The 26,449-nt window shown below is 44.1% G+C and overlaps 1 protein-coding gene across 1 annotated transcript in view; it reads left to right on the top strand.

Annotated features, from left to right (window-relative positions):
- Window positions 1-26,449, top strand: part of CPAMD8 (C3 and PZP like alpha-2-macroglobulin domain containing 8) — a 7,231,600-nt gene that overhangs the window by 4,178,627 nt on the left and 3,026,524 nt on the right. The gene's annotated exons all lie outside the window — the stretch shown is intronic.

The following is a 26,449-nucleotide window of genomic DNA, read 5'->3' as shown; positions in this document are numbered from 1 at the left end:
GTTTCGGTATTTACAGCTCAACCAAGACACATTCGCTAACCTGCATCTTCGGTCAGCTGATAGGAACCCGAAGTAGTGAATATAGTGGGTCTGTATCACCATATTGAATGGTGATAAGTTCTAACCGAAAAGTCCGAAAGCCCTAAACCTGCCAAGTTATGGAACATCGATTTTTTTTCTCCAGGGAAAAAAATCATTGGGCCATCTTTTGGGCTTTGCTATTTCCTCCACTGTAGTGTGATCTCGGAGTTGGTATATTTAAGTAGGGGGTTTAGTTTGTTTTAAAGTTGTGATTTTTTTTTTTTTTTTTCATGGAGCAGCGAAAAAAAAATCACTGTTCTGTGAGTTCGCTATTTAGGGTTTTTGGACTTTTAGATTTTAAATAAAGGGCATTTGAACTTATAACCATTCGATGCGGTGATATAGACCCACTATAGTAACAGAGATAAAAAAAAAATGGAATTGAGATCTTTAGAAAATGGTAGGAGCAAACTACATTGGAAAACTGGGAATTGTGGGGACAACACATACAAGGGAGGAAAGAGGCCTAAAAGGCAGCAGGACGTAAATGAGCTATGCAATATTTGAGTGAGAAAGATTGGGTAGATTATAAGTGATGCATAATGTTTGCAATTGGGAGTGTGTCAGTATGGTTTGTGATGTTAAATGCTTGTGACTAGGATTGTGTCAGTGTAGTTTGTTTTCATTTATATAAATTTATGATTGCCTGTGTAGTAAGTGATGGTTTAATGAAGATTCTTGTTTAAAAAAAAAAAAAAAAAGCGAATAATTTCTGTAATATTGCTTAGGTTGTATGATATATAGCAATATATGTGAAGTATAATGTTTGTTATATTAATATAGTTAATTACTTTTATATGAATGTAAATTTGTCTATGTCACAAATGATAATTCAATCCGCGGTGGTGGTGCTGCGGTAGCGTTGTTGCCTAATAGTAAGACGCTGTCCGGTTCGATTCTCAGCCAGAGCATCTTCTGCGTAGAGACATGCGTGAATGGGCGTACCTTCTTTGAAGGTTGTGTGTCAGGGCTGGTAACTCTGCACGTAAAAATCAACTACCAATCATTAGCGGACCGGAGTTCCACTGTGGCGACCTCTAACCACAAACAAACAAACAAACAAGTGATAATTCAATAAAGGTGTTTGAAAAAAAAAAAGGTTCATTAGAAATCCAGTTATATTGGTATGAGTTGACCTATAACAGAAAATTGGGAACAATAAATGTACTGCCAATTTAAGTGATTTCTTAATAAATATCAATTTCATTTCTGAAATTACAGTTATGTTTACAGGTCTACATGGCTTATTAGGAAATCAAACACCAGCAAACTTATGGACATTTATCTTTCAACAGGCAGCTTTTTAGCACCAGTACAACTTAAGACCACTGAAAATTAAGGACAAGGCAGCAAAGAAATGTTTGAAATAGCTCTGATTGTCACAGGCACTTTAAACTGAGCCCGAATTTTAATGAGCACTTGCTATGAAGCACTTATAAACATTTTAATCTACATTTCAACAAGCACTTTTTTGCTGTGAAAACACTTCAGAGTGTTATAACATCTGCTGTTTAGATTACCTTTGCAGCTTTTGTAATATCACTTGCAAACAGTTATGGTAATATAATAAGCATTTAGTCCTCCTTATGGGGCACAATGGAACTAGGACAGAAATACTGGGCACCATTACTAAACTGCTGACATCATCAACAGTATAAACAAAGGTTTTGAGTCATGCTTGGTGAAGGGCATATTTACTGGTAGAAATTAGTAAGGCTCAGTAATAGTCTATGCAAGCAATGATATATTTTTCTGTAAAGCACCATTAGAGAAACACAAGTCACTTGGTAAATGAAGTAAATGTTTTAAGAGTTTTCTTTGAAGCAAAAAAAATTCTGAAAATGTATCATAGTTTCAAATGAAGATGAGAAATAGTTACTGTATAAGAGATCAGCTTGTCAGTCAATGTGTGTGGATGTAAGCTAAAACTGGAAATATATATTCACAAGCACTGTAATGCGTAACAGGTGGTAGTAACAGATCTGAAGTTGTTATCTTCATTTGGTCTTCAACCTGTGGGTGCCCAGATCCGGCATGGATCTGACTGTGCCGCATATCCAGCATCTGATCTGAGCTCAGAGCTCCTCCACTACCCATAATGCCCCTGTTTCCTTCCTCCCTTCAGATCTTGTTTGCTGCGCTTCATATCCACATTGCAGTCCCTGCTGTCTGCTGTTATTGTTGGGTAAGTGACTTTCTTTAACCGTTAGAATTATCCTTTCTGATATATTTTTACTCTTTTTTTTGCCTTTCTACCTCCACTCTCGCTTCTGTGTCGGTTTAAAAAAAATATATATATATATATATTTTCTTCCTGTTGTGTGTGTGGTCACTGTGTGAGTGAGTGTGTGCTGGGCCGTAGGTTGGGGGAATGTGTGATACCCCCAAACCAGGCTTCAGAAAATGTACAGTGTGTGTCAACAAGCTCTCTCCAGCTGATGGCCACACTTTGTGCTTTGTTTGTCTTGGGGCAGCCCACTTACAGACCTCCTATTCCATCTGTGCCAGGTTTAATCTCTGGGCACAAATTGACAGGAGGACCAAGCTAATTCTCAAGGACCTCCTTCCCTGTTCTTCCTCCAGGACTCAGGACCCTTCTGCCTTGGCTCCTACCTCTGTCTCCGACCCAGCCTCTGGGACTCAAACTCCTGCCAAGAGGTCTGGAGATGGAGACAAATCAGCCAAGTCAAGGGATAGGCCCAAGAAGTGATCCCCAGATCTTTTGGCTTCAGCCGGGCTTCCAGCCAAAGTTAGGTTGGCTCCGAGGACGGAATCTTTCCAGCTCTGTTCCCCTTGTTCTCTCCGGAGCCGGAGAAGCTCTGGACCCAGACACTGGCTCAGGCCTCCCCTCACCGCCCCCTCTAGGCCGGTGTCGGTGGCCTCTTCTTCCTGCTCCACCTGCAGTCTTACTGAAGTGAAAATGGATAGGATGATGTGGACGTTTATCTGCACCCAGATACAGTTGGGAGTCTTGCCCGCCCCTCACCCTCTGGAGAGGGGAGCATGCAGTCTGTATTCATCCCTATTACTCCTTCTCCAATCTGACCTTTGGTTTTGGAGACCTTGGATCCGAGGACTCTCGGATTCAAGGGACTAGCTTCGATGGTACCTTATACCTCGACACTGGGCATGACCTTGAGCAGGTCATATCTGACTAGCTTGGATCTGGCCAGTTCTAGGATCCATAGCTTCAGCATTGGATCCAAGGGAATGGTGTTGGCTCAGAATTTGTCAGAGCAGAGCCTTCCCCTTGGTATCTCAGCACCTGGAGGTTTAGCTCTAACTCCCCTGTCTGGTCATAGGGTTACAGCTTCTTCTATTGACCTTTCTCAGGAGGTTTGTTCTCCTTTGGCTTTCAACATGGTGGAAAGGGTACTCTCAATTCCATCAAGACCCTTGACAATCTCATCTTTAGATTCTGCCCCAACTCTCTCTGTTTCTGGTGTTGATCCAGCCGTTCTGCTATCTCAGGGACAGCCTGCCACCTCTTTGCCCCAGGGTGCCCCCTCTTTGCAACAGGGAGATGTTGGTGAGTCCTCCCCAGAGACCCCCACTGAGGAGGTCCCTTGCAAACGTAAATGCAAAAGGAGGCACTTAGACTCCCCACCAGAGTCCCTTACCGAAGACACAGATTTGGACGAAGGGGAAGGTTCCCCCCAGTCACCCCTGAGGATGTCTCCTTTGGAGACATCATGGAACTCCACTGTCAGCATGTGGGGTGGTCTACCCAAAAACCTACCTCAGACAAATCGGTGTTCCTGGAGGCATTTGGTGCAGGACCTTACTTCCTAGGTGTCCCCTCCTGTGGATAGTTTAGTGGATCTTATTACATCTCTGGCGTGGAAGGAACTGGACATGGTGGAGCCCATTCCCAAATGCCCGGACAAGGTTTTGAGCCCCCCTTCAGACAGTTCCCAATGGAATAAGGGATCCCTGGTTGATGCCATGGTGCTGACAGCTGCCACTAAGAAGGAGCTTGCTCAGGAGAGCTCTACGGTCCACCCTCCTGACCGAGAGTTAAGGACGATGGATTGTTTTGGAAAGTGGGTGTATATTTCAGTGACCTCTGTATGGGCACTGAATTATATGGCACATGTGATTTGGCTGCAGCGAGACCAGGTGAAAGAGATCGCTGAGTCAACCCTTGGGTCCATGTTGGCGGAGGACAAGAAGGTATTTTCTGCTCGTATGGTCACCCTGAAATCAGTTGCCAACACCTTTATGCGTCTCATCTCCCATGTGACTGAGGGCGCCACTAGAGCTGCTGGTACTGGTGTTGCCATCAGGTGACACGCCTGGCTCTGACTTTGTGCATTTTCGCAACCCTTTAAGGTGTCTTTTATGAATGCCCCATACGACGGTTCCTCCCTTTTTGGGAAGTTAGTACTTGACACCTTAGGTCAGACGGAGAAGGACAGGCAGACTGTCTGCTGTCGGGATCCGCTTTTTGGCCCCTCAATGATCCTTCTCTAGGAATCAGCGTTGGACCAAGAAGATGTGGTTCCAGAAATCTCAGAATTTTCCCCAGGACACTCAGAACTCACCTTCCCCCAGGGGCAGAGGGGGATTTGATAGATGATACCCTAGAGGCAGAGGGGGTTGAGAAATCACGGGTCTCGAGAGCCTTTCTCAGAGAGACCCATGCAACAACCCTGAAGGATTTCCCGTCTACTAATCTCTGGAGGCAGTTGGAGGTTGTCTCTCGCTACATCTAACGGCGTGGGAGTCCATCACTGAAGATTGCTGGGTGTTGCAAATTATATCCAGAGGCTATTCCGTCCCCTTTCTTGAGTCACATCCATCACCCAAACACCTCCCAGAAGTTCCCCCAGTGCACAGGGAGGTTGCAGCACTGGAAAATGCAAAGCTGCCAAGAAAGCGAGTCATCCAACCCATCCCCCCCCCCCCAGACAACTCCGTATTAGGCATTTATTCCAGGTTCTTTTTGGTGCCAAAGAAGATGAGGAACCTAAGACCCATTTTGGATTTCTCCTTCTTGACCCTGTCAGTGGCCAAGATGGATGTTCAGGATGGTCACCCTTCAGTCTATCCTGCCCTTTCTATGGAGTATGACTTGATGTGCTTGATCAACCTCCAGGATGTGTACTATGACATCAAGATGGACAGGTGCTCTCAAAAGTTTTCTCCGCTTCTGGCTGGGAGCTAACCATTACCAGTTCAGAGCACTTCCCTTTGGTCTCGCCACAGCCCCAAGGGTGTTCACTAAAGTGATGTCAGTAGTAGCTGCTCACCTGAGATTTCAGGGCATACAGGTCTTCCCTTACCTGGATGATTGGCTCCTCGCTGCCCCTTCCAGGCACCAGTTCTGTCAAGCGAGGGATTCCTTTCTTCTCCTATCCCAGCAATTGGATAGTACCATCAATCTCAGCATGTTCTCAGTGGTCTCAGTACAAACATTAGACTTCATTGGGGCTCGGCCGGACACAGTTCAAACCAAAGGATGTTCTTCATCTCACATTGCTGCAGTCCTTTCTTATGGGTAGTCCGCTGTCCTCGGTCGGCCCGAATACCAAAGTATTAGGCTGACGTCGGTCATGGGCGCCTAGATCTGACATCAGAGCGTCAGGGTATAAAGGCGCATGACCGACGTCATATCCTCAGTCTTTTTTGCCGCATGGTCCGATGCAGAAGCAGCGTTGCAAGTGCCGTTCGGCGTTCTGAAATTTTTCGTTTTCGGAGTTTCAGACCGATACCAAGTTGGGCTAAGTACCCCGTTGGGGAATATTTTTGTTTTTCTTGCCTCAGTTACTTACCGGATGTCAGAAAAAGTGAATAATTGTATTTCTTGTGGGAAACAGATACCGCATAGGGATTACCACTCGCTTTGTATTCCTTGTTTGGGACGAGCACGGCGTAGTCGGGTGTCGGTTTTGTGCTAGGTTTAATAAGCGCACTATAAAACGGAGGTTAGATTGCGCTAGGTTAGTCTTTGGCAAGAGGTGTAATTATAATATGCCGTCGGATGTTCCAACGCCTGCTTCTACTAAGAAGCGCAAAGACAAATCTTTAAAGCCTAGGCAGGATGATTCGTCCGTTTCGGATGCCGGACCTTTAGAAGCTACAGCTGAACAGGTGGATCCGGCTGAAGTTTCTGTTGAGTCCCAGGGGGAAACTTTGATTTTACAGGATGTGGCCTCTCAGGAGGCAGGTCAGGCTGAAGGGGCCTCTCAGGTTACTATTCTCCCTTCTATGCCTAAGGTGGTTAGGCCTTCTGCTACTGTTTCTAAGGCTCCTTCTAAGGGCAGGTCTGTCTTGCCTTCCTCTGGTGTCAGTTCTGGTTCTTCAGGGTCTGTGCCTAAAAGCACATGCTTAAAATGGCAGAGGATTTGATTACTTTAATTAGAGGTTCTATGCCCCCTCCTGATAAGAGGCCCAGGATGGAGCCAGAGTTGGAAAGTTTGGAGCAGGCCTCAGATGATTCAGAGTCTTCTGCTGAAGACATGCAAGATTTCCCTCCTTATTCTGATTCTGATGCAGAGGATTCCACTCCTTCTGCTTCTCCTCCAGAGGATTTTTCATTTTCAGAAACTCTGCATTCCATGAGGGAGCATTTTAAGTGGGAGGGACAGGATTACTCTGATTCACGGAAGAGACTTAGGGAGTTCTTGTTTTTACCACAGCATAGACCCTTAGCTATACCTCCGGTTTTGGATGTAGTTTCAGATGTTTTCTCGGAAGCTTCCCTTAATCCAGATTCTGTGCCTCCTGCCCCAGTTAAACCAGACAGGTATTACAGGGTGCCTGAGGCTCATAAATATCTGTATAAGAGTCCTAGGGCGGACCCAGAAACTATTAGTCAGGGGCCTAAGGGTGTTAGAGCCTCTGTTGTTAAGAATCCGGTTCCTCTGGATAAGGAAGCTAGAGCTTTGGATAGATGGGGTAAGAAGGTGTATACCTCTTCTACTTTAGCAATGAGAGCTTTGAACTGCCAGTTTCATATGTTGAAGTATCAGAATTTCCTCCTTTCTCAGCTAAGATCTAAAGTGGATGCTTTGGCAGAGGGCATAGAGTGTAAAGAATTGCAGGATTTAGTGCACGTTTCTGAACAGGTGGGTAAGCACTCTTTGCAATGTGGTTTTGATGCTTTACAGGCTTCTTCTAGGGTGGCTGCCACTGGTTCAGTTATTCGTAGGCACGCCTGGCTTAAGGATCAGAATTTGTCTGAGCATGTTAAGTCTAGAATTCTGGATGCCCCTTTACAGTCTGAAGTTTTGTTTGGTCCTCCTGTGGAGTCAGTCTTAAAGAAAATGGAAGACAAGGCTAAGTCTATGCAGACTGTTAAAGATTTTTTGCAGGTACAGCCTCCAAAGTTTAGTAGAAATTGGCCTACTAAGGGGTGGACGTACCCTTCTTCTGATTCTCAGTCTAGGGGTAGATCTAGGCGTGGTAGGGGCAGAGCTCAGAGTACCTTCAGGCCGAGACAATGGAGTTCGCCTGCTCAATCTGCTGGTGAGGGCAGGGGCCAGTCCTTTCGTAAACAGGCCCAATGACCTGCATTTTCAGCTGCCAGATTCTTCTTGCCTGGCAGCTCCTTTGGGAGGAAAGTTGGCTCTTTTCAAGCAAAATTGGCATTTAGTCACCCAGGACAAATGGGTATTGGACATTATAAACCGAGGTTACAAGTTCTATTTCCATACCATGCCTCCTTTCAAAGGCATGCCAGACGTCCCTCCTCGGCAAAGGATAGAGGCTCACAGACAAATTTCTTTACTTCTTCAAATAGGAGCTATACAGCCAGTTCCTCTGTCAGAAATGGGCCTAGGATTTTATTCTCGCCTGTTTCTAGTTCCGAAGAAAGGGAACACGTGGAGACCAATTTTGGATTTATCTATCCTCAACACTTACCTGGACATTCCAAAGTTCAAGATGCTGACTTTACAACAACTTTTACCTCTGTTGGGAAAAGATCACTGGATGGTTACTCTGGATCTCAAAGAGGCTTACCTTCATGTTCCTATCAGGCCCAGTTGCAGGAGGTACCTGCGTTTTCGGGCTGGAAATTTACATTATCAGTTCTCTGCATTGCCCTTTGGCTTATCTACTGCGCCCAGAGTGTTCACAAAGGTTCTGGCTCCAGTGATAGCATTTCTCAGACTAAGAGGAATACAGATTTATCCTTATTTGGACGACTGCCTGATTATTGCACAAGAAAAGGATGAACTTCTTCATCATCTACAGTATGTGATGGCAGTGTTAAGATGCCTAGGGTATTCTGTGAACGAAACAAAGTCCAGTCTAGTACCCTCTCAGGACATGTGCTTTCTGGGTGTGAGACTGAATACAGCTTCCCAGATGGCCTTTTTGACCCCGGACAAACAAAGAAGCCTATCTCTTTATTTCCATCAAATGTCTCTACGGTCCAGGCTGACTGCAAGGACAGTCCTTCAAGCCTTGGGGTTCATGGCATCTTGTATTCTGGTGCTTCCCAATGCCAAATTGCATATGAGGAAGCTTCAATGGTATCTCAAAATGTATGGACACAGCACTGCCAAGATCTAGACACTGTCATTCAGATAATACCTTGCATACAGAAGGATTTGTTGTGGAGGACTCAGGAATGTAACTTAAACAAGGGACTCGCTGTGACCCGGCCAAAGAGGAGACAGATTCTAACGACAGATGCCTCGGACAAGGCTTGGGGAGCACACCTCAATGGAAAATGGGTGCAAAACACGTGGCCTGTCAAACTCCAACATTTGCATATCAACTTGAAGGAAATGTTAGCAGTCCAGTTTGCATTGATGGCTTTCAAAGATTTACTTCACCCAGGGCAGGTGTTGATTCAAACAGACAACACTACTGTCATGTGGTACATCAACAAGCAGGGGAACCCATTCTTACCCTCTTTGCAGGCAAGCGATGATTCTGTGGGAAACTGCTCTCAATCTACACCTCAATCTTCAGGCAAGGTTTCTACCAGGAGCACAGAACTCCTTAGCAGATGTATTGAGCAGACAAATAGTGGATCCTCACGAGTGGAAATTGGATCCTCATGTATTTCAACAGTTGACAGTGTTATGGGGAACTCCAGACATAGATCTGTTCGCTTCTCCACTAAATTACCAGTTGCCAAAGTTTTGCACAAAAATGTTTCATCACACAGCTTGGAAGGTGGACGCTCTATCATTCAGTTGGAACAATCTGCATGTATATGCCTTTCCACCTCTGCCTCTTCTTCCCAAGGTACTTTTGAAGGCCAGACAAGACAAGCCAACCATGATTTTGATAGCACCGGATTGGCCTCGACAACACTGGTACCCACTACTGAGGAGTTTAGTACGAGAACCTCCATGGCCTCTGCCTTTGATTCCGCACCTTTGTCTCAAGAGGACAGTCACTTCCTCAATGTCAAGATTCAGTCTCTGCATCTAACAGCCTGGCATATTCTGTTTTAGACTCTGGAGGGTCTCAGCTTCCACAACAAGTTTTGAATGTTATTTTGGAGGCCAGGAGGCCTAGTACCAGGAAGGTTTACGCTGATAAATGGAGGAGATTTTTATTTGGAGCAAAGGAAAGGACTTTGATGTCTCCAAACCTGATTTAAGTGTTGCTCTTCAATATCTTACTGAGTTATTGGACAAGGGTTTGTCTTTCTCCTCAATAAAGGTCCATGCTGCAGCCATTTCTGCTCACTATGATTGTGACCCTCCTTTATTCTCTCATCCTTGGTTTAAGCAATTTCTTAGAGGGGCAAAGAATATAAGACCCCCGTAGAGCTCCTACTCCTGCTTGGGATCTCAATTTTGTGTTGGAAAAACTTACTCTACAACCTTTTGAGCCTGCAGCTACTGCCGAGTTAAAGTATTTGTCATGGAAAACTGCTTTTTTGTTGGCCATTACCTCTGCAAGAAGGGTTTCTGAATTACAGGCCCTCATGGCAGTGGAGCCTTTCCTGATTTTTCATAAGGATAGGGTATCTTTGCGTACTAACCCTTCCTTTATGCCTAAAGTGGTTTCTAGTGTGGCCTTAAATCAAACTATTCATTTGCCTACTTTTTATGCAAGCCCCCAAAATAAAGGGGAGAAAATTTTGCATACTTTGGATATTCACAGGCAGTTGCGTTATTATTTGAGCAGAACCAAGGAGTTCAGACAGTCTCAGCAATTGTTTGTTTCTTTTGCTTTGGGTTCACAGGGTAAACCTGTTTCAAAACAAACTATTTCTAAATGGATTGGGTTTTGTATTTCTTTCTGCTATTCCCATCATGGTAAGGAGATTCCTGCTGGGATCAGGCCTCATTCCACTAGGGCTACTGCTACTTCTACGGTCTTTCTAAGGGGGGTAGCTACAAAAGACATTTTGGAGGCAGCTACTTGGAGTTCAGTGCATACCTTTTCTAAACATTACCACCTTCCTCTTTATTCTAAGTCTAGGGCTGGATTTGCCACTGCTATTTTACAGGGCATTTTAGCCCCTAATGCTTTATGATTTTACCATCCTCCCTTTCCTGTTGCTTTGGGATTCTACCCATAAGTAAGGACTGCAGCAATGTGAGATGAAGAACATAGTACAGTTTTGTACCTACCATAAATGTAGATGTTCGAAGATCCACATTGCTGCAGTCCAATTTACCCTCCCTCCTTCCCCACTGTAGTTTGACTTGGTGCTATGCTTTAGGTGATGGTTGTTGTTGGGCATGTTTTTGGGAGGTATTCTGTTTTTGGCTGTGGCCTTTCTGGTTTGGCCTTCTGACATCTGGGGCAAGAAAAGACTGAGGATATGACGTCGGTCATGCGCCTTTATACCCTGACGCTCTGATATCAGATCTAGGCGCCCATGACCGACGTCAGCCTAATACTTTGGTATTCGGGCCGACCGAGGACAGCGGACTACCCATAAGAAAGGACTGCAGCAATGTGGATCTTCGAACATCTACATTTATGGTAGGTACAAAACTGTACTTTTTCTTACTCCAGATAAGATACAGTCTCCGAAGCTACATGTTCTTTGCATTCTCCAAACTCAGTCACCGACAGCGGAAATGGTATTAAGGGGATAGTGATCCATGGTGGCTGTGATCACTCTCTTGCCTACTGGGCATTTTCACATGTGGGTTATTCAGTGGACCCTCATGTCCAATGGTCCACGTTAGATCTCCCATTGACTCACCCTGTTCGAATCTCTCGAGTGTGCAAGGGAGACTCTTCTGTGGTGGATTCATTTTTCAGACCTTGTTCAGGGTCTTCCTTTTCATTCACCTTTCCCCATGGCCATGGTGACTACAGACACCTTCCTGCTAGGGTGGGGAGGCACTGCTCAGGAAGGACAGTCTAAGGCATGTGGTTCCCCTAAGAGACCAGATTGCATATCAGTGTCCTGGAGATGAGGGCAGTGCTTCTAGTGTTGCATGCTCTCCATGCCCATCTTCCCCCAGGAACGATGGCTGTCTAGGCAAACAATATCTCTGTGATTTGTATATCAACAAGCAGTAGGGAACCAGGTCTTATCCCCTATGTGGCGAAGCCATGAGAGTGTGGCAGTGGGCAGTCTCCACCGACCATTTTCTGGTGGCAACGCACAAAATCCGGAGATGTTCCAACATTCTAGCGGACAGGTTCACCCGTTCTATTCTGGTGCCTTACGAGTGGTCTCTGAGTCCTTCAGTAGCAGAACAGATCTTTCGCAAGTGGGGTCAGCCTTTCTGCAATCTCTTCATTTCTCCTTCCAGTGTGTAATGCAGCGAGATTTTTGCTCTGAACCCCCACCGGGGGATGCCCCAGAGACGCTGTGATTCATGCTTGGCCTCCCGGTCTTCTGTATGCTTATCCTCCTCTTCCCTTAATACCAAAATTTCTTTAGAAAGCTCACAGGCTGGGGAGCTAAGTTATTCTCATTGCCCCATTCTGGACTCACCAAGTCTGGTTTCCCTCTCTGTGGTCTCATGTGTTGGCTCCACCATGGACGTTGGATCCAGTTCCGGATCTCATCTCTCATCCCTCATCCCTCAGAGATTCTCCATCCAGACCTGGACAGTTTGAAGCTCACTGCTTGGATGCTCCAGTTCCCCTCATAGCCAGGACTCTTGGCCTATCTTCATCTGTCAGAAGGATACTGGTGGTGGCTCATAAGTCTTCCACCAGAAAGGTGCGCTCCAGCAAATGGAGGCATTTTTTGATTTGGGCTTTGCAGCGTACCCTAGATCCCTCCCTGGTTTCTGCAGTTTTGGAATTTTTAGCTAAGATCTTTCAGCAAGGTGCCAGTTTTTCTATGGTCAAGGTCCAACTGGCTGTGATTTTTAATGTGGCTTCTTTAGCATCTTCAAAACTTTGCAAGGCTTTCCTCAAAGGCATTTTTCTTCTTTGGCCCCCGGTGAAGGACCCAACACCACCAATGGGATCTTATGTTAGTTCTGTAAGCTTTAGTTTCACCCCCCTTTGAGCCCGCAGTCTATGTGGATCTACAGTTTTTGTCCTGGAAGACTGCTTTCTTGGTTGCTATTACGTCTGCCAGGAGAGTTTTGGAACTTCAAGCGTCATCAGTCAAGCCTCCTTATATGATGTTTCATAAGGACACGGTGTCTTTGTGTACTAATCCATTCTTTCTTGTAAGGTAACTTCAGAGTCCAACATTAATCAGGTGATTAATCTCCCAGTTGTCTCTCCAAATTTTCAAAACAAAGGAGAATACAATTTGCATTTATTGGATGTGCAAAGACGGTTACATTTCTACCTGCACAGGACTAAATCTTTTCGTAAGTCTGACCAACTCTTCAGTTCCTACTCTAAACCATTTTTAGGAAAACCAGTATCTAAGGTCAGTATTGCCCATTGGATTTCCCAGTGTATTATTCAGGCATATTCTGCTAGGGGTATATTCCCGCCAGGTCATGTGAAGGCACATTTCAACAGATCTAGGGCTACTTCAGCAGCCTTTTGGTCCAGAGTTTCATTAGATATCTGCTCTGTGGTTGCTTGGGCTTCATCTCATACCTTCATCTCTCGTAAGTTGGACATCATATCCAAGAACAAGGCATCCTTTGGCTTTGCTGTGCTTAAGAATATCCGTCCATGAGGGCATCCCAGGAGTTTAGTAGCTGGAGACTCTGTCCCACAGGTTGAAGACCAAATGAAGACAACAACTTCAGATAAAAAAGTTATGTACTCACCATAATGCTCCATCTGAGTTGTTGTTCTTTATTTGTCTTCAGCTGTCCCTTCCTCCTTCCCCTGCCTTTCATAGAGTGTGTGGTGGTTTGATTAGTAGAGCATGTGGTCACCTCCTGCATGCCTCTTATTCTCTTCCTTTTGCTTATGCAGACACCTAGTTTGGAGATAAAGTGATGGGTCAGGTGAAGAAGTTAGTTGGGCAGCAAACTCAATCAGAAGGGAGGAAGGAGATGGGCATTATGGGTAAGGGAGGATCTTTGAGCTCGGATCAGTTGCTAGATATGCGGCCAAGTCAGATCCGTGCCAGATCCGGGAACCCACAGGTTGGAGACTAAGAACAGCAACTCGGATGGAGCATTATGGCGAGTACACAACTTCTTTTTTTTTCAATTATTGTAGCTACTGTGTACATAATACCATGGAATATAAATGCCCTTATATGTATAGAAAAAAAGAGCATTGAATTATATAGAGGTGTAGGGTGGAAATAGCAATATTGCAGGAAATGCAGTTGGACAGCTATAAATATGTGAATTTGACAAAGAAAGGGCTTTTCAGGGTGGACATTCAGTAAAATATCAGGAACAAAAGAAAAGTGGAGTAATAATACTGATTGATAGAGGGTCTCCAATAGTGATAAAAGGGGGAAGCGAACAATAGGTTTGTGGTAGGTAGTAAGGGGTTATTGGCAAGAGAGCATGATTATGCTGATATGTATTTGTGCTCCACTTAAAACTATTAGGGAGCTTAAGAGAATTTTGGGAGAAATCAGCTATCAGGAGGGAATATTTATGGGTTGGGATTGGAACCTGTTTTACAATAGTGGGGATATATTTGGGACCAAGAAGGGAAATTACAACAAAAGAGGGTGAATTTGTAAAGAAATATATGAGAGTGTTTGATATGGAAAATAATTCATTAGTAGTAGAAATTTGAGACAGAAGTTACAATGTTATTCCACAATGTACAAGAACTGGTGTAGACTGGATAGAAATTTTGTTATGAGCATGCAAATTTAATCAAAAGCTTTGACACACTTCCATTAAGGGATGATTAAGGGGTGGAGGGGTTCAAGAAATAAAGAGAGAGTGGGATCTTTAAGGAGAATAGTAACCACCATAAGATACCCTGTCCTTATGAAAAATCATACAGATGAATATATTCATCAAGTTGTAGAAAGTATTGTAAGAACTAAGCCAACACGTGCTTGTAGAAAGGAGAGTTTGCCAATAGGGATAATTTCAAGTAGAGATACAGAAAATAGACAAGAGGGGACTAGAATTTACTGGGGAGAACTGGCAAAGGAACCAGTAAACTGAGAGCAAATGACTAGAGTGGGAAAGGTAAAAGAGTAGGATGAGCCCACAGAGAAGTTTGGACCTCAAGTAAGAGACTGCCTTTCTTACTGGGGAATGATATCATAGTATATGCGAAAAGAAAGGGATAGAGGGTCCTAAATGAATGACGTGCTGTGGTAGAGTTTTATTCAAAGGTGGAACAGAAACTGCTGTTAAAAGGAGGGCAATTAGGACATATAAAATACTGCATGAAAGCTTTAAGAATCAATCAGATGAGGTTAGAAAAGATTGGGAGGAGAGATACTGGAAAACTAATTTACAAGGGAGCAATGGAAGGACATATGTGTGGCTCCCAGGTATGCTCCAGAAGGTTTAGAATTTTTGCTTGGAAGTGTTTGCATAGGTATTTTTATACCGTAATCAGACTTCAAGGAATTTTTCGTCATATAGATAGTAGCAAATTTTGGCCTTATGCTAGGGAAGGAAGAGGTAACCGGGAACATGTTTTTTGGGAGTGTAATAAGTTGGAAGATAGTAAAATTTCCATAGACCGTGCTCTGTCAGAAATATTGGGGGAGCAAATGTAATTAATAAAATTATTCTTTTGAGCTGTGACACAGGATTTGAACTCTCGGGGCATAGTAAAGCCTTATTAAGTTTAGTTCTGTTGACTGCAAAAAAAAGGCAATTACTAGAAAATTTTAATCAAAATCTAAACCAACTATATTTGATGTACTGGTTACTGTAAAATGGATAGCATATCTGGAAGAATGTCTTTAGAAACTAGAATGAGAAAATTACATAGAAATAAGTGGAATTTGTGGAACAGTACATGCAGAATAGTGTTTAGGAGGATGAATGAAGTTTAAGGAAAGTCAGGAATTGAACGATTTATGTAATGGTGGACTGAAAGTCAGAAAGAAAACGTAATGCATAATGTGTGTAAATGGAAACAATGTTAATATGTTTTTTTTCTATTAATATGTGTGCCTATGTCTTAAGTGATATTTTAATACTAGTGGTTAAAAAAAGAACATGGTAGAATTAATACAGAAATATATCTGGGAGTAAAACAATATGAATTAAGAAAGGTTGGCAAAGGTTAAAGTATTGCAGACTAAGGGAGATCTTACAGAACAAGAAGTGGAACAACTGCAAAGGGTTAAAGGGAAAATAGAGTATTTTGGATAATATGCAATAGTTTACAAAAGTTAGTGATAAATAACTATTTTATATGACATTGTTCAATCTCGCCATTTGTTCTTACACACGGGTTCGGAGCATTCGGCCGCATCACAAACTCTGCATCTAAGAGAAGCTCGAGACTTGGTGTGTATCCCATGATCCTCCCTGCTATCCCTCAGATCTAGTTTGCCGCTGCAACAAGATCGCGTCAAGAGAGCTTGGGCCAGTAGAAATTTTTTTCTATTTTCTCATCTTTTCATAAGAGTTGTTATATTGCTGTATAGTATTATAGTATAGAGTGTGTGTGTGTGTGTGTTTTCTGCAATTTTCCTGTCAGGGCTCTAACAGTAGTTTGTTAGTAGTTTAAATTAGATAGTTACTACTAGTTGGATTTGCATTTAACTTTGTGTGCAGTGTTTCTATTCCTTTATACATTCTTACAGTAGATTGTGTGTGAATTGTTTATCTGTTGTTGGACATGTCGGAAAAAGCAAAATCTGGATTTAAGAGGTGTCAGTGTGGACAAAAAATGTCCATCACCGACAATCATGCTTCCTGCATCTACTCTCTTGGCCCTCTCCACTTGCAGGAAGACTGCTCTATCTGTCATTCCTTTAGTGGAATGGTCATGATGGAGAGGGCGCAGGAAGCTGATAGACAGAGGCTTAATCAAGCCAGACTTTTTAGAAGCCTTGAAGAAGGCTGACCAAACTTCTAGGTCTTAGAAGGTGTCGGAGCCCAGGTCCTCTGCTTCGAGCACCTCTTCCAGAGTTCGTTCACCGGTTCCACAGACCTCTGGACCGAGCATCAAACGATTACCTTTGATCGAACCCCAGGTCTTGGAACCGGTGTCGGAGCTGCCTCCACCATCGATTCTTCGATCGGTGCCATCTTCGACCCCTTCGACCCGTTCTTCCAGGCCTTTATCTGAAACTGATGTGGACCGTGTCGTACAGAAGCTTATGGAGAACACGGCTCTGTCCAAGCTAATTGCGGTTTCGTCCCAATTGGTGTCTAAACTGTAAGCCCTCCCTGTGTCTCCGACGGATCCTCCTTCGAGACCTATCCAGTCTTCGGAGCCAGGAGAAGACGAACCGATGATAGTGAAACCCTCGGTGTCGAAGCCTTCCACTGTGCGATCGGCACCGCTGACTTCGACTCCTTCGGAGCCTATCGAGGAGTCGCGGAGCCGACGGTCTCTCCTTGGTTCTGGGGCCGAGAGCCATACCGAATTTTCGGTCCCGACTCTCCCCCTCGGGGCCTCGGCGCAGATCAGTTCAGCTCCATCCTCTGGGTTGGAGCCCCTGGTTCCGGTGTCGGGGAGGCTTCCCAGTTCTTCGGATCTGGAGGAATCCTCGGCCCAAGGGTCGGGGGCTTTCGATCTTATGAGGAGAAGGTCTTGTCTGAGAAGACATCTATTTCATCCGAGTCATCTTCTCCTTCCCCTAAAGGGCCACGTTCTACTTCTGTACCCGCAATCCCTTCCAAGCGTAGAGTCCCAACACCTCAGCGGAGGCTTCACCAGATGCCCCCCTCTGATGAGGTACCGAGGAAAAGATTGTGTAAGAGGAGGCACATTGATTCCCCGCAGGAATCTCTAACATCTGACACTGATTTAGATGAGGCAGAGGGGTCCCCACGTTCCCCCTCTGAGGATGTCTCGTTTGCTGACATCCTGGAGATCTTAAGGCAGAGGGGTGATTGGCAGTCACTTGCCCCCACTGAAGATGAATCAGTGTTGCTGAAGGCGTTTGGGGCTCAACCTTCTACCTCCTGGGTGACCCCGCTCTTCGACGAGCTAATGGACCTGATAACTCGAAGGGCCTGGGAGACACCAGACACAGTGGAACCAGTGCCTCGGAGACCGAACATGTACATTACCGCCCCCCAGGACAAGACTTGTCTTACCAAAGGAGTTCCAGTCGATGCTATTGTGGTAGCGGCAGCCACGAAAAAGGAAATGTCTGAAGCATCTTCCTCTGTCCATCCTCCTAATTAGGATTCTAGGACTATGGACAGGTATGGGAAGTGCGTTTTTAGCTCAGCGACCTTTTCCATCTGTTCGCTGAACTACCTGATGCATTTTCGCGACTTCAGAGGGATCTCATTAAAGAGCTGGGAGATACCCTCCAGGATAACACAGATGCTGCTGTCTCGGACAAAGTGACAGCACAGCTAAACACCCTCACTTCAATAGTCAACTCGTCCATGAGGCTCATCTCGTATGCGGCCGAGGGTTCGAGTAGGGCTGCAGCCTCAGCGATTGCTCTACGTAGACAATCCTGGATGCGGCTGTGCTCCTTTGCGGAAGCCTTTAAGTCTTCCTTTGCCAACGCCCCCTTTGATGGTGCCACCTTGTTTGGGCCCAAAGTGAAGGAGACTCTCACTCGGTGCGAGATAGAAGGTAAGACCCTGTCTGCTGTAGGGGTCCGTTTTTCCGCTCCGACTAGACCATACCCAAAGGGCAAAGAGGCGGAAAAATGTGGTTCCGTAAGACTCGGGGATCTTACCAGGCCACACAGAGTAATGCCCCCTCCAGAGGGGGGGGGGAATGGAAGATGCCGCCCAGGTGGCAGAGGAGGTCCGCAGCATCAGGGTGACAGGGATACTGTCCCTGGGAAGCCTTTTCAGCACTCCTGACTGGAGGCCCGACTGTCCTACTCTGGAGGCAGTCGGGGGTCGCTTGGCTTTGTACCCAGAGGCCTGGCTAAACCTTACCTCAGATTCTTGGGTACAAAGCATAGTAACCAGAGGATACAACATTCCCTTTATGTCCATTCCCCCTGCACAAAAGAGATTTCCAGATGTTCCACCCCATCTGCGAGATCCAGCAGCCTTAGAAATTGCAAAGCTGCTCCAAAAAAGTGTCATCCAACCAGTCCTGGCAGACCAGAGGGGGTCCGGAACTTACTCAAAGTTCTTTTTAGTTCCAAAACAGACAGGGGACTGGAGACCAATATTGGATCTCGGCAAACTCAACTCCTTCGTGAGGAAGGAAAAGTTCCGGATGGTCACACTACAATCGATCCTTCCCTTTATACAGAAGTACGACTGGATGTGCTCGATAGATCTCCAGGACGCATACTACCACATCAAAATGGCCAGAGCATCCAGAGAATACCTGCGCTTCCAGCTGGGGGCCCATCATTTCCAATTTAGAGCGCTGCCCTTTGGTCTCACCTCAGCCCCCAGGGTGTTCAAATGCATGGCAGTAGTAGCGTCTCACCTGAGACAGCTAGGATTCCGGGTGTTTCCGTATCTAGACGACTGGCTCCTTACCGCCACCACCGAGCATCGTCTTGTACAAGCCAAGGACTACACACTCAGCCTCTGTTCCCATTTAGGACTCTCAATCAACTTCGAAAAGTCTACCTTATTGCCCTCACAGCGTGTCTCATTTATAGGGGCAGAGTTGGATACAACAGCAACGGTGATAAAGCTTCCCCTGATAAGGGTGTCATCTCTCAGGGATCAGATCGCTATTCTCCTGCAGAGCAGAAAAGCCCCTGCCGCGCAAATGTTGAAAGTCCTAGGCATGATGGCAGCTTCTCTTATTGCAGTTCCTCTGGGCAGAATGCACATGAGGGTCCTACAGTGGCTGCTCTTCGTGCAGTGGTCATTCCAGAAACTCCCTTTGTCACACAACATATTGATCACAGAGTCTTGCAAGCGGGATCTTCAATGGTGGATGGACAGTCAAGATCTGACGATAGGTCGCCCCTTTGTCCTGCCCAGCCCTACAGCCACCATAACCACGGACGCTTCCCTGATGGGGTGGGGGGGGGGCTTTTTCAGGGGGCAACAGTCCAAGGAGAATGGTCCAAAACAGAGTACAGTCTGCACATCACTGTCCTGGAGTTGAGAGCAGTGTTTCTGGCATTGCAACACTTTCACGAATCTTTGCCTCTGAGAACAATAGCAATTCAGACGGACACTATGTCAGTGGTCTGGTACATAAACAAACAAGGCGGAACCAGATCTTACCCATTATGCAGAGAGACCCTGAGAATTTGGCAATGGGCTGCGTCCACGGGTCGCTTTCTGATAGCTACGCACATCCCGGGGTCATCCAACGTCATTGCAGACGGGCTGAGCAGAGCCATCCTGTTACTACATGAGTGGTCCCTGAAAATTCAAGTGGTGGAAAAGATTTTCCACAGATGGGGCCAGCCTTGCTGCGATCTATTTGCATCCCCTTTGAATGCCAAATGCAGAAGCTACTTTGCCCTACTTCCCCCTCCGGGGAGTGTCCCCAGGGACGCTCTAGTGCACGATTGGCCCCGGTTCTCCTGTACGCATTTCCCCCTGTTCCTTTGATACCCAAATTTCTTCAGAAAGCCAGGGACCTGGAAAGGATGATCATCCTGATAGCACCGTTCTGGCCTCGACAGATCTGGTTTCCCTTCCTTCGATCCAATCAGATAGAGGAACCTTGGATTCTGGATCCAGTGCCAGACCTATTGACTCACTCATCGGGAGTTCCTCATCCATCCCTTCAATCCCTCAAATTGACAGCTTGGCTGCTCCGCTTCCCTGTTTAGCCAGGTCGAACCTTTTGTCTTCTGCAGTACAACACATTCTAATTTCTTCTCATAAAGCCTCCACCAGAAAGCTATACAGGAGCAAATGGAAGTGCTTTGTGTGTTGAGCATCAAATCACGGTATTGATCCTCTGGTAGCCCCGATACACAAAATATTGGAATTATTATCCATTCTTTTTCATGAAGGGGCTTCTACATCCACCATAAGAGTACGGTTAGCGGCCATATCTAACTTCCATGTAGGTGAAGGTGGGTCCTCTATTATGTCCCACAGGCTTTGTAAGGCCTTCATGAAGGGTACTTTCCACATTCGCCCACCCATTCGAGAACCAGTTTTCCCATGGAACCTAAACTTGATGATGTCCCAGCTTATGCTAGCACCCTTCGAACCTGCTTCATCATGTCCACTGAAGTTTTTGTCATGGAAGACCCTTTTTCTTATTGCTGTTACCTCATCTTGAAGAATTTCGGAGCTTCAAGCCTTGTCAGTGAGACCACCTTACACGATTTTCCATCCAGACAGAGTTTCCTTACGCACAAACCTGTCATTTCTCCCCAAAGTATGTTCGGTGTTAAATATTAACCAATCTATAGAACTCCCTACACTTTTCAAAAACCATTCAAATAAATTGGAATATATGTTACACAAATTGGATGTACATAGGCAACTGAGATTTTACCTAGACAGAACTAAAGCTTGCAGGAAATCTGATCAGCTATTTGTGTCATTCGCAGACAGTAGGAAAGGCATGCCGGTTTCAAAGGGTACCTTATCTAAGTGGCTATTGGAGTGCATCAATTTTGTTCATTCAGCTGCTAATCAACCACTTCCTTTCAAGCCTAAGACTCATTCTACTAGGGCCATTTCTGCTTCCTTAGCCCATGCGGCTCGCTTACCGTTGGACACTATTTGTGCAGCAGCAACGTGGGCAAAGCCTCATACATTTATCACACATTACAAGGTGGACAAGGCCTCTAAAGACAGGACTTCCTTTGGTTCCACTGTGCTCAGGAACGTTCTTCCGTGAGTCACCTAGGGTTACAGAGCTAGGGACGCTTCCCGTGTGTAAGAACAAACGGCAAGATTGAACAATGTCACATAAAGAAGTTATGTCTTACCATAATGTTCCATGTGCATTGTTCATCTCGCCTTTGTTCTTACATTCCCTCCCTCCTTCCCCCACCACGTTCTGGAAGAACTGGTATGACTAGGGTTTGATTGGTCTATTCCTAAATGACTTACAATATCCTGTCATTGCTAGGTGACATTCCATCTTTACACATATATGTGTTGTTGTTCTAATGTCTCATGGTTTGATGTGTGATTGCGTAGGCATTAGACGCACTTGGTATTGGAGCGAAATAGTTTCTTGCAAACTAGATCTGAGGGATAGCAGGGAGGATCATGGGATACACACTGAGTCTTGAGCTTCTCTTAGATGCAGAGCTTGTGATGCGGCCACCTCGGAGCCGAGGATCGGCTCCGAACCTGTGTGTAAGAACAAAGGCGAGATGAACAATTCACATGGAACGTTATGGTTAGACATAACTTCTTTTTAATAACTTCAGTGCACAAAAACTTTTAGCACAATACCTTAGGCAACAGAAAGCAGAAAGAGTTGTTGCCAAATTAAGGAGCCTGTAACAAGAAAAATAACCACAGATCCTATTGAGGCATTAATATTTTGGAAATTTTATGATGTGTATAAAAAAAAGGAATGTGGAAGCTTAAAAAAGGCACCAATGAAATATTTATGGAAGACTTGCGTATGTCAAGGTTTGAGCAAGATGAGGCTCAACAATTAATAGCCAAGACAGGAAGATATGAGATAAAAAATGGTGTTATATAACCAATTATCACAGACGTTTACTGGAACAAAATGTATTACTGTGGAAGTTTGGGTGCTGGGAGAGAAGAAAATGATAAACTTCTGGAAAACTTTATTTAAGAATATTCTAAAAGGTGGATGGGTGGGGTGGGGGCATCTACATATTGGAAAAAAGCTGTGGTGGCTGCATTACCCAAAGAGGGTAGTGACCCTTAAGACCTAGCTTCATATTAGACCCATTTCAGTTTTAAAGAATGAGTATATAGTGTTGATCTGTTTACTAGCTGTGAGAATGGCAAAGGTGTTGCCAAAAATTGATCATCTATAAACCAGTGTGATTTTGTGGAGGAGATTCTACCCTTTAGCAGCACTAATAGAACAGTGATGATCCAGAGGGAAACCTTATGTAAAAAAGCTGCTGTTGGTGAGTCCTGATGCACAGAAAGAGTTTGAATTGTATGAATAGGGCATTTGCAGCATTTACTGTACCTGATAGAATAATAGGTCTATATTATATAAGTGAATGTACTGAATTGCGAACGCTGTATAATCATAGGTTCATAGGTAGGTACTAGGCTATCAGCCCAAGGACCTATGTAAGCCTAGCCAGCAAGGTTCCATAGCTTACACCAGCAATACCTGAAAATCCAAACTGTTGAACACATGGATCAGCGTTTTTTTCCCCAGGGGAAAAAAAAAAATCGCTGATCCATAAAGAAAAAATAAAAACACAAAATAAAGTGGGGGCTTTGCCCCCTACACCCCCCTACTAAAATGTATCAACTCCGAGATCACACCACGGTGGAGGAAATGGAGTGGAGTCCCAAAAACGGCCCAGTGATTTTTTTTTCCCTTAGGAAAAAAAATTGCTGTTCCGTGCTTTAGGTATTTTGCCATTTCAAGTAATGATGTTCGACTAAACAGCATTCTCAATTCATTGCATTCGCTAAAATAATAGGTACCCAGAATAATAGGGTTAATTAGGAGGATTTATGAAGCCTTGGAAGTAAGGATAGTGGGTTATGTTTTTACTCTGATACGCTGTATTTGAAACAGAAAGAAGGCACGGGTGTCCTCTCTTCCCCTTATTTGTTTTATATTTATAGCTATTAGCAAAGAAAGTAAGGGGCTCACAAATTCAAGGATGTAACTGTTGTAATCAAGAAAATGTAGTTTTATTCACAGACATCCTTTTTGAGTATTATAGGTTCATAAGTTCATATACATGTTCTAGGCTAATGACCACAAGGGCCTTTTTAAGCCTAGCCATGCATCCCAAATCTCTCACAAGTTCTGGTACCCTTGATAAGTGTAAGCAGGGGCTTGGAAAAGGAAACATTTACAAGTAGGGGTTTGGGAAATGAACCATTTGCAGACTGCCTATGTCCATTAGAGACATAGGTGCCAAACCAAGGATGAATTTCCTGTTCCCCATCCAGTTATCCAAATTACACTTGAATTGGGTTAGGGAGGAACTCTGCTTCGCATGGATGGGGAGCCTTTTCCAGAACATCCTGTTTATACCACAGGCAAGATTTAAGTCTTTAGAATGGGTAATTCTGCTGCTGTTTGTTTTGCAGATAAGCAGGAGGTCCATCAGAGTGGGGTTCTACAATGCCTTTATGCCAAGCAGAGATCTCCCCTCAACAACCTGTCAGAGATAGAATACAGGGATTGGGCCTTGAGGCAATCTGCATAGGATGTCTTACACCGTGTATTCTTCTACTGAGGAACTTCTGACAATGTTCCAGTTGTGGGATATGACTGGTTAGGTACATGCCAAAGGGGGTATTTTACTCAATAAGTAAGATGAATGCAAAATACAGTGGAACAATTACTTCATTTGACCTAAATGTCATACAATTATTTATAAGTTGCACAATACAGAATGATTCCCTCAGTCTTGTAGACACATGATAGTCAAAGGCTAGATTACTGGCAAAGTGTGTCCCCAGCCCTGACAGCTGAATCAACTCTTAGGGGTGTGTAGTCAGTAGGATAGTTACCAGCGGTGGGTGACTTTCTATAGCATATTGTTATGTATTTCTTGGCATTTAGTTTAAATCCATGGCTCTGATACCATATGTTTGTATGTGTCTGCCGTTTTTGGAGAACATTTGTGTTGGGGATTATGGGGTGGGTCCTAATTTGCAAATTTTGTCAGCCAGAGTTCATTGACATTGGCCCTGACTTCAGAGAAGTAAATGCCAAAAAGGAGCAGTCAAAGGACTGATCCCTGAAGGATTCTACTTGTGTCTGGCCTCTCTGTAGAGGTGTACTCCCCATTTCTAACTTCCTGAGTCCTGTCTGTGAGCCAGCTGGCTCTCCACGTTTGATATAAGGGTTTGAAGTATTGTATCGAATGCTGTGGCCAGGTCAAAGTAGGTAGTGTGAACTATTTTGCCCTCATCCATTACTTTGGTGACCTTCTTGAAGAAGTCCATCAGGTTGAGTAGGCATGACCTGCCCTTGATGAAACCAAACCGAGTTGGGTCCAGTGGCTGGAGGTTTCCTATGTCATTATTATTCATTTCCATGACTTTGCATATTAGACTAGTGAGATGTATGGGTCTGTAGTTTCAAGGGTCTGTAGATGGCCCAGCTTTGTGCAGAGGGATGACTGTTGCTAGTCTCCATTCATGAGGCATGAAATCTATTTGGAGGCTACAGTTAAATAGTTCCTTAGGGCCTGATAGGTCTATTGCAGTAGACTAGGAATGAATTGATTAAGCAACACCCTGATTTATTGGGCTGTGATTAGATGAAGTATTAAGAATCATGTTATGACAGCTAAGGATATGTGGGAAGAGGCTAAACAAAAGATGATAAAAAGGCTTTGAAGGTGGAAGCTCTTGATTTTGGATAGTGATAGTAACATACAAGAGGGGAGGAGGTTGCCATTATGATTAAGGTGTTTTGCTATGACTATGAAAATATTGTAGTTTAGTTTTATATATAGGCCAGACATATTTTTTATCAATCAGAGGAAACGTTAAAGACCATAATTAATGAAGAGTTGAAGGGATTTATCTGTGCGAATAAGCGGGCAAGAGTTTAGTGGATTAAGTTCATGATCTTGGTAGAATAAGGTGGTTTAAAATTATTTGATTGGAAGGAATATTTTACAGCCACACAATTAAGGCTCATAAAAATAACACAAGCAGAAGGTTATATCTCAAAATGGGAAGGGATGGTGATGAAAAGGGGTGGTGGTCAAGAAGTAAAGGGGACAAGGATTTTGGAAACTGGTTCTTAAGGAGAATAACAGCAACAGAAAGAACATTATATTTATAAAGTAAACAAGTTAGTCTAAGAACTAAGCCAACATGGGATTAATTTTGCCAAAGTGGGATGACTGCAAGTAACGGTATAGAAAGTAAGCAAGAAGGGGCTGTAATTTAAAGGAGAACATTTACAAAAGTTACAATTACAATCTGTTCTAAAGCATCATGGGAGCTAGGTTTTGGGAGCAAATAACTAGAGGGGGGAAAGTAACAGAGTGGGATGTTGCTTAGCAGAAGCTTGGACTGCAGGTTTAAGACTGCTTTCCTTACCAGGGATTGATGATAAAAGTGTAGGCAAAGGGGATTTTTAAATGAAAGACCAGCTCTGACAGTGTTTTTAAATGAGTCTAAAACAGAAGCTGCTGTTAAAAAAAGATAATTAGTAGGGCACGTAAAATTCTGCATAATAACTATAAGAATAAATTCGGAGGAAATTAGAGAAGTTTGGGAGGAGAGAGAATGGAAAAGCATTTTACAAAGGATCAATGGGAAGGACATGTGTACAGTTGCCAAGTGTGCAACAAAGTCCAAAAGGCTTAGGATTTTGCTTGCAAGTGTTTGCATAGGTATTTTTATACCCAAGCACACGTCAGAGATTTTTCCCCCTCAGGAGATTAGCAGATGCTGGAGGAGTGATGGAAAACATACAAGTAATTGGAAACATGATTTTTTAAATGTTCCTAATTGTCAGATTTAAAAAAAAACTCCCTAGAGAATACTTTTTCAGACATGCTCAGGGAACAAATCACTGTAACTAAAAAAAATACTCTTCTGAGCTGGAATATAAAATCGAATTGCCCAGACACAGTAAGGCTTTGCTAAGTTTTTAATGCTATTGCCTATCAAATAAAAACAGTTACTAGAAAAATGAAATGAAAAGCTCATTCATTTATAACTGAAGTATAGAATGTTGTAAAAGAAATGAAAGAACTGGAAGTGGGATATTTATAGAAGGGAAGGAGCAAATTACATAGAAATAGATGGAATTTGTGAGAATAATACGTGCAGAATAGTGCTCAGGAGGAGGAATAAAATTTAAGAGAAGGCAGGAATTGAGAAATGTATGTAATATGGATTGAATAAAAGTTGTTAAAATGTATACT

Source organism: Protopterus annectens, chromosome 13.part0 (genome assembly GCF_019279795.1).
Source record: "Protopterus annectens isolate FY-2018-M chromosome 13.part0, PAN1.0, whole genome shotgun sequence".
Lineage (NCBI taxonomy): Eukaryota > Metazoa > Chordata > Ceratodontiformes > Protopteridae > Protopterus > Protopterus annectens.
The sequence above is the reverse complement of the archived record's forward strand: the minus strand, read 5'-3'. Positions and strand labels throughout refer to the sequence as shown.